Raw genomic sequence first — 8672 nt, 5'->3', positions numbered from 1 at the left:
TCCAAAGCCAGATCTTACACCCTAACCAAGCCTGCCCCTCCTCCAGGTCAATAGCACTCCCATCCAGGAAGTCAGATAAGAAACATTCCTCGTTTCTTCCTTCACACCCCTATGTCCATTCCAGCTTTCCAAACATTTCACATTTGCCCATTTCTCATCTCTGATGCCCCCAGAATCCGAGGCAGCATCTCTAGCCTGGCACCAAGGTGGCTTCTGACCTGTCCCCCTGCTTCCACTACCTCCGCTCTCACCTGTCATCCACACACCAAGCAAAGATCCTTTTCTCTCTTTACAGTTTTAATTTTACGTCTCTTTTGAGAAGGTCCATATTTATATGGATTGAAATTCAAATGGCGATAAGGATCTGGCATCCAGCTTACATAATGGCCTCTATCAACAAAAAGACCTAATTTTAAAATGGGCAAAAAACTTGAATTGACATTTCTCCAAACAAGATATTGAATGATAAATTAGTACATGAAAACATGATCATTGTCACTAAATTAGGTGACATTAGGGAAATGCAAATCAAAATTAGGCGACATTCAGTTCAGTTCAGTCACTCAGTAGTGTCTGACTCTCTGTGACCCCATGAATCACAGCACGCCAGGCCTCCCTGTCCATCACCAACTCCCGGAGTTCACTCAAACTCATGTCCACAGAGTCGGTGATGCCATCCAGCCATCTCATTCTCGGTCGTCCCCTTCTCCTCCCGCCCCCAACCTTTCCCAGCATCAGAGTCTTTTCCAGTGAGTCAACTCGTCGCATGAGGTGGCCAAAGTATTGGAGTTTCAGCTTTAGCATCAGTCCTTCCAATGAACACCCAGGATTGATCTCCTTTAGAACAGACTGGTTGGATCTCCTTGTAGGTGACATTAGGGAAATGCAAATTAATGCAAATCAAAAGGACAATGAGATACCACCTCCCGCCAGTAGGAAAGTGAAAGTGAAGTCTCTCAGTCATGTCCGACTTTTTGCAACCTCATGGACTGTAGCCTACCAGGCTCCTCCATCCATGGGATTTTCCAGACAAGAGTACTGGAGTGGGTTGCCATTTCTTTCTCCAGGAGATCTTCCCGACCCAGGGATTGAACCCGGGTCACCCGGGTCTCCCGCATTGTAAGCAGACGCTTTACCATCTGAGCCACCTACTATCACAAAAAAAAAAAAAATAACAAGTGTTGGCAAGGATGTAGGAAAATTGGAAACCTTGTGCAGTGCTGTTGGGATTGTAAAATGATGCACCCACTATGGAAAATGATTTAACATTTCCTCAAAAATTTAAACATGAAATTATCGTGTGCATGTGCTCAGTTGCTCAGCCGTGTCTGACTTTTTGCAACCCCATGGACTGTAGACCACCAGGCTCCACTGTCCATGGAATTTTTCAGGTAAGAATACTGGAGCAGGTTGCCATTGCCTTCTCCAGAGGATCTGCCCAACCCAGGGATCCAACCTGTATCTCCTTTTTCTTAATTTATTTATTTTTAATTGAAGGATACTTGCTTTACAATAGTGAGCTGGTTTCTACCATACAACAACATGAATCAGCTATAGGTATACATATGTCTCCTTCTTCTTGAACCTCCCTCACACCTCCCACCCAATCCCACCCCTCTCAGTTGTCACAGAGCACCTGTTTGAGCTCCCTGAGTCATACAGCAAATCCTCACTGGCCGTCTATTTTCCATACAGTAGTGTACATGTTTCCATGCTCCTCTTTCCGTCCATCCCACCCTCTCCTTCCCTCTGTGTCCATAAGTCTGTTCTGTATGTCTGTGTCTCCATCACTGCTCTGCAAATAAGTTCATCAGTACCGTCTTTCTAGATTCCATATATATGTGTTAACATACTTATTTATATTTATTTTTCTCTTTCTGGCTCTTCATTCTGTTTAATAGGCTCTAGACTCCACATCTCTTGCATCTCCTGCATTGGCAGGTGGATTCTTTACAACTAGGCTGCCTGGGAAGCCCCTATACTATATGACGATGATGAAAATGTTAGTCGCTCAGTGGTGTCTGACTCTTTGTGACCCCGTGGACTATAGCCTGCCAGGCTCCTCTGTCCATGGGATTCTCCAGGCAAGAATGCAGGAATGGGTTGCCATTCCCTTCTCCAAGGGATCTTCCTGACCTGGGATGAAACCCAGGTTTCTCGCATTGCATGCAGATCCTTGACTACATATGACCCACAATTCGACTCTTAGGTTTTGTATCTCAAAGAACTGAAAATTCAGTTCAAGCAAACACATGTTCGGGCATGTTTATAGCAGCACTAACCACAATAGCCGAAAGGTGGAAAGAACCCAAATGTCCATCAACGGGTGAATGGATAAACAAACTGTAGCATATCCATATGATGAAATACTGTGCAGCCATAGAAAGGAGTGGAGTACTGGCACTTGCTGCAACACAGGTGAACTTCGGAAACATCACACTGAGTAAAAGAAGCCAGGCATCCAGGGTCACGTATTGTATGATTTCATTTATGTGAAATATCCAAAATAGGTAAATCTATGGAGATGGGAAGCAGATTGGTGGTTATCAGGGGCTGGGCAGCATGGTGAGGATAGAGGAAGAAGAGGAAGGGGGAGCAACTGCTTAACAGATGAAGGGTTTCCCTTAGGCCTGATGACACAGTTTGGAACTAGATAGAGGTGGTGGTTGCACAACATTGTGAATACACTATACACCACTGAATTAAACATTAAAAAAGAAAAAAATTCAAAATGATGCAAAAGACTATGTGGCGGAAAGTCTACACAGTCCCACCCCTGTGCTCTGGCCATCAGGTCCTTCTCCCCAGGGACAACAGTATTGCCCAGTTCTTTACCTCCTTCTTGAATATTCCACACATACAAATCCATGGCAGCCATGAAGCCATGCACAGCACAGACCCATCACCCCTATTGTGAGGGGGGTCGGCAGCCCTCAGCCTCGAGATGCTGCGCTTGAGGGTGAACCCTCCCCATTGCTCCCCGTCAGTGATGCGGCCAGCGGGGCCCTGGCCTGACACACACTCCAGTAACTTGGTCTTTGCTCTGCAGCTGTGACTTTCTCAGTTGCACCACCTTCCTTCCCCCTCTTCCTTCACAGGCGTCAGATCCCTGCCCTGGGATCTGAAAGCTCTTCCCACCTCTTCTCCCCTTTATCCTCCAACATGGTTTTCCCCAACAAACCTCCTGCACTTGTAATTCCATTTTGGTTTCTTCTTCCTGGAGGACCCAAACTCACAGATACACATCCTTTTCTTGCACAAATAACATCCACGTACACTGAGACTTCCCTAGTGGTCCGGAGGTTAAGACTCCATGGCAGGGGGAACCAAGATCCTATTGTTCATTGCCATTACACACTGTTTATCCTTCATACCATTTAGCACAACCAGAAATTGTTTGTGTGTTTACTGTTCTTCTCCACTAGATTTTAAGTGTCGCAGTGCCTGGCTCATGTTACTAAGAACTCATTGAAAGAATGTTTCAATAAATAACTAAATACCCCTCCCTGGACTCCAATGACCTGAGTTTCCTCATATTCTTTCACACTGCATTGTCACACGTTGTGCTCCCGAAGCTGGAAGGCTCCTCACCTCCCAGGTGGCTGCGTTTCCCAGGTGTGGTCAGCCGGCTATTATCTTTCTTTGGGATCCTTCTGAAGGCAAAACATGACTCACACCTTGGTCACAGGCATGTCCACAGAAGATTAGAAGCCCCACTGAAGACTTTTGGCAGTTGCCAAAGTAGACCTTAGCCTGAAAGTTGCTGTCTCAGAAAAAGAGACAGTCATGTGGCCTCCTAAGATTTTTCAAATGAATTCACTGTGTTGTCTAGTTTTAAACCAAGAGTCAAAGTAAGATGCAAACTTAGGAAATCTAAGGTGACACTTCACATGGGAAACAGAAAACATGTGAGTTCATGGAACAACTTTTTTATAGGTTGGGTTTTATTCTCCCTGCCTTTCCCACCAAACTCATGTGTTGACCCCCCTGTACCTCATAACGTGACCAGATTTGGAAAGAGTCCTTGCAGAATTAAAATGAAGTCATACTGACATAAAGTGGGCCCTAATCCAAGATGACTCCAGTCTTTATAAAAAGGGAAAATTTGGATACAGATGTACACAGGAAGAATGTTTGTGAATAAAGTCAGGGGAACCCAAAAGGACAACCAGCAAGCCAGTAGAAGCTGGAGGAGAACATGGCTCTGGAAAGAACTCACCCCGCCAACACCTTAATCATGAAACTCTAGCCTCCGGAAGAGTGAGACCGTCAATTTCTGTGAAGTCATATAGTATATGGTCCTAGTTAGGGCAGCCTTGTTATTAACCAGCAATTGTGTTAAGCTGACTTGGACTGCTGAATTCTCATGCTAAATTAAATGTGCCTCTTCTAACTTCTACATAACTCCAATCACAACTCTTTCCTTGTTTGAGGAGTAGAAAGAACACAAGGCTTGGAACAGCAGGTTCTGGGTGCCCACCCTCCTTTCTGGCTCTAGTAGGCAGTCAAGTGAGAGAGTGGACCTGAGAGCTCTCTTGATCCCTGCCCAGATCAATGTTCTTTGGGTCTGTCATTCCCACACTGTTTCCCACTCTGGGCATATTTACCACCAAAACAGTCTCTGCAATGCTTAGGAAGGCCCAGGCCAGAAAGGTCTCAACCAGCAACTCAGATGACAGAGCTAGGGCAGTGGAGACCTTGTATTTGGACCTGGTGAAAATAAAAAGTCCTGTGTGTTTTCCCTTTCTGTCCTTTTCTGCTAATAGGTCTGCCCCAGCTTTTCCATTTGCATGTGTGCAATTCAGTCTTAAACAATCTCAAGGTGGCTCTGTGTCCCTGCATTACAAGGAAGGGCTTCCCAGGTAGCAGTAGTGGTAAAGAACCTGCCTGACAGTGCAGGAGACTCAAGAGACGTAGGTTCAATCCCTGGGTCAGGAAGATCCCCTGGAGAAGGAAATGGCAACCTGCTCTAGTATTCTTGCCTAGGAAATCCCATGGACGAAGGAGCCTGGCAGGCTACAGTACTTGGGGTTGCAAAAAGTCAGACACAACTGAGCACACACACACACATTATAAGGAAGGACTGACTCCATGTTGGATATGTTTCTTTTACTTTAACCTTTGCTTTCCATTGCCTTTGTTCACTAAAGGGATACTGTCCATACATAATGGGCTGCCTCAGGGAACCTCACCTCTCTGCCTAAATTTTTTTTTTTTTTTCAGTTATACACATACATATATTTATCCTTTTTTAGATTCTTTTTCTTGTAGGTTATCACAGAATGTTGCATAGAATTCCTTGTGCTATATGCTACGTCCTTGTTGATAATTTATCTTATATCTCCCTAAATGTTAAACCAAAATGCCTTTGTTCAGGATCCTCTCTACCTCTGGATGGCTACCGTAAGGAAGAAATTAACCCTTTTCTTCCCTGAAGCTGGCCATTCCAGGAGATATTTGCAAGATTAATGGCCTTTTTACTTTACCTCCTCACCTCACTCCCATCTGTTGTATAAAAGATCCTGGCATCCAGATTTCAATAAGATGGTTATTTTGAGACATTAGTCTGCCATCTTATTGGCCAGTCAGTTTGTTCCTTGCCTCAACACCTCGTCTGGAGACTTATTGGCCTATTGTGGGGCAAGCACAGTGCACTTGCACCTGTTAACACCTGGAGATCTCACTTGCGGATATTATTCTTAGGAGTCATTTGGAGAATTGTGAAGGTATTTTTAGCCACCACCAAGGTATGGGAGGAGGGTTATCAGATTCATGGGCAAGGACCAGTGGTGCTCAGGGTCCTACAGTGTGCATGGAAGTTCTGAGAAATACAAAAATTCTCCCACCCAAATCCCAATAATGACCCTGCTGAGAAACACCTATAAGTGGTATGGAGAAAAGAATATGAACCTTGGTATCAGATGATGTTCCCACTACCTATTACCATGTAACAAATTACTCCCCAAATTTAATCATTTAAAATTATACTCATTATTCTCTCTCACAGTTCTGTGGGTTAACATGACCTACCCAGGAGGGTAGGTCCACTTGGGATTTGTTATGTACTTGTGGTCACATGGTTACTGGGGCTGGAGTTAGCCGAAGGCTTACCTGGGCTGGATGTCCAAGATGGCAGCTCACTCACAAGGTCAGCAGTTGATGACGCTGGTTAATCAGAGATGTTGACAAAGATGCCTGCATGACTTTTACACATGGTTTAGGCTTCACCCAGGATAGATGAAAGGATGTTCCAGAAAGGAGGTCTCATAAGACCAAAGAAAAGCTTCAAGTCTTAGGACATTGGAAGCCACCCAGCATCACTCACATTCTTTTATGTTGATCACAGCTGTCACCAAACCTTCCCAGGCTCAACAAAATGGAGAAAGAGACGTCATCTTTTGGTGGAGGAGTGAAAGAAGACCACGAGGAATTAGTCCATCACAGAAAATAAAATCTACCACAGAGGACTTGGCTCTACCACTCACTTTATCAAAGGCTTCTATTAAATTCTGACTCTCTCTGAGTTTGGGTATTTTCCTTGAAAGCAGGTACCATGTTACCTAAATTGCTAGGGTTCCTTGAAAACCTATGGCAACCATTGCTAGTTGTTTCGTTCAGTTCCGTTGCTCAGTCGGGTCCGATTCTTTGTGACCCCATGGACTGCAGCACACCATCACCAACTGTCCACCACTTCCCTGTCTGTCACCAATTCCTGGAGCTTCAGACTCAGGTCCATCAAGTCAGTGATGCCATCCAACCACCTCACCCTCTGTTAGTTGTTCCCGTTGGTCTTTTCCTTAATAGTCTGGAACTGCAACTTCTATTAGCAGGAATGTGTTCAACGCTCAGTCATGTCTGACTCTTTGTGACCTCATGGACTGTAGCCCACCAGGCTCCTCCATCCATGGGATTTCCCATGCAAGAATACTGGAGTGGGTTGCTAGTTCTTCCTCCAGGGAATCTTCCTAACCCAGAGATCAAACCTGCATCTCCTGCACTGCAGGCAGATACTTTACTTCTGAGCCATCTGGGAAGCCCATTAGCAGGAAAGGCAGTCTCATTCCAGAAATTCTCCTAATGCTATGTATGTGTATCCCACATTGACTCTGCTGGCAGAAGGATTTGAAAAGCATCCTCAGTGATGCTGGGGGAGGTAAGGGCAACATTTGACCAATGGAGGTTCAGTCTTATTTCTTTTACTGGATTTTAATTTAATTTTTGTTTATATTTAATTTAAATATATAATCTCTGTGAGTACCTTGACCGCCTTCCTACCTTATCTTCCTTCTGTTCCCCAGTGGTAACCATTTCCAGCATTCATACTTGCTTCTTCTTCCTTTCCTCCTCCCTCTCCTCCTCTTCCTTCTTCTTCTTTTTTTTGTCTTTACATTCATATTTTTAGAATGTATTAATAGGCATATATAGCTCTCTCTCGAGTCACTTACTTTAAATATTTTCCACTATAAGTAAGTGAATATTTCAGATCATGACTCCTCCCCTTCCTGTGCTTTGTATCCTTCCAATGTAATTGTTTATCAATTTTGGGTTAGATCCACACAGAGTGTTTTCATCATTATGGTTATGTACAATAAACATTGTTCACTACTGAGCCAAGCAGTGAATTGAGATTACATTTCTTTTTCTCAACATTTCCTTCTTCCTGGAGTTGATCATTCCTTCCTATTTTGCATTTGCTTTGTTTTCTATAAACACCTAAGTCTTTTCATATTTCCAACAACTCTGCAAGCCAAATTATTCAGGTTTTTTTTTTAACATCTCATTCCTGTTGATAATCAGAACTTCCTGGAGAAATTCTTCCTGGAGTCCTCGAAGCTCTGCTCTAACCTGGACCAGTTGGTTCCTAGGCCTACCTTTTATCTGGCCTCCCAGGACTGCCCTTTACTAGATCTTGGAAATTCCCTTTTCCCCTGTCCTTCATAGGATCACAACGCTTCCTTTCTCTTGTTTATTCCCTCATCGTGGTGGAGCATCCTCCAGTGGTTTCCCAAGAAAGCATATAATTGATATAATTTTTTATTTTGTATTTTGAATGTTTGAAAATATCTTTATTTTACCCTCATACTTGATTGATAGCTTGGTTAGGAATAGAAATTTAGGCTGAAAATAAGTTTCTTTTGGAATAGTGAAAGCATTTTTCCAATGTCTTCTAACTTCCAATGTTGCTACTAAGAAGTCTAGTGCCATTCTGATTCTTGATCCTTTATATGTAAACTTTATAGTTTTCTCTTTGAAAACTCTAAAGGGCTCCTTTTTACTCTTAGAGTTCTATAATGTCTCAATAATGTATTTTGGTCTGGGTCCATTTTCAACTATTGTGCTGGATATTTTCATCAAGAATTTTGTCCTTTGGTTCAAGGGTATCTTCATATTATTTCTTTGATAATTTCCTTAGCATTATTTTCCTCTGTTTTCTCTAAAACTACTTACTGGATGATGAATCTCCTGAATTACACCTCTAATTTTCTTATCTTTTATTCTCCTCTTGTCTTTCTCTTTGCTGTCAGGGAAATTTCCTTAACTGTATCTCCCAACACTGCTACAGAATTTTTGAAATTTTTTGTTAGTTTTTTGATTTCCAAGAATTCTTTTTTGCTCTGCTTGTTCCTTTTTCTTCACATCCTACAGTTATGTTTTCTCTTACGGCTCTGAAG

This window comes from Moschus berezovskii, chromosome 16 (genome assembly GCF_049115385.1).
Source record: "Moschus berezovskii isolate FMDL1 chromosome 16, NW_MosBer_1.0, whole genome shotgun sequence".
Taxonomy (NCBI): Eukaryota; Metazoa; Chordata; class Mammalia; order Artiodactyla; family Moschidae; genus Moschus; species Moschus berezovskii.
Note: the sequence above shows the minus strand (reverse complement) of the source record.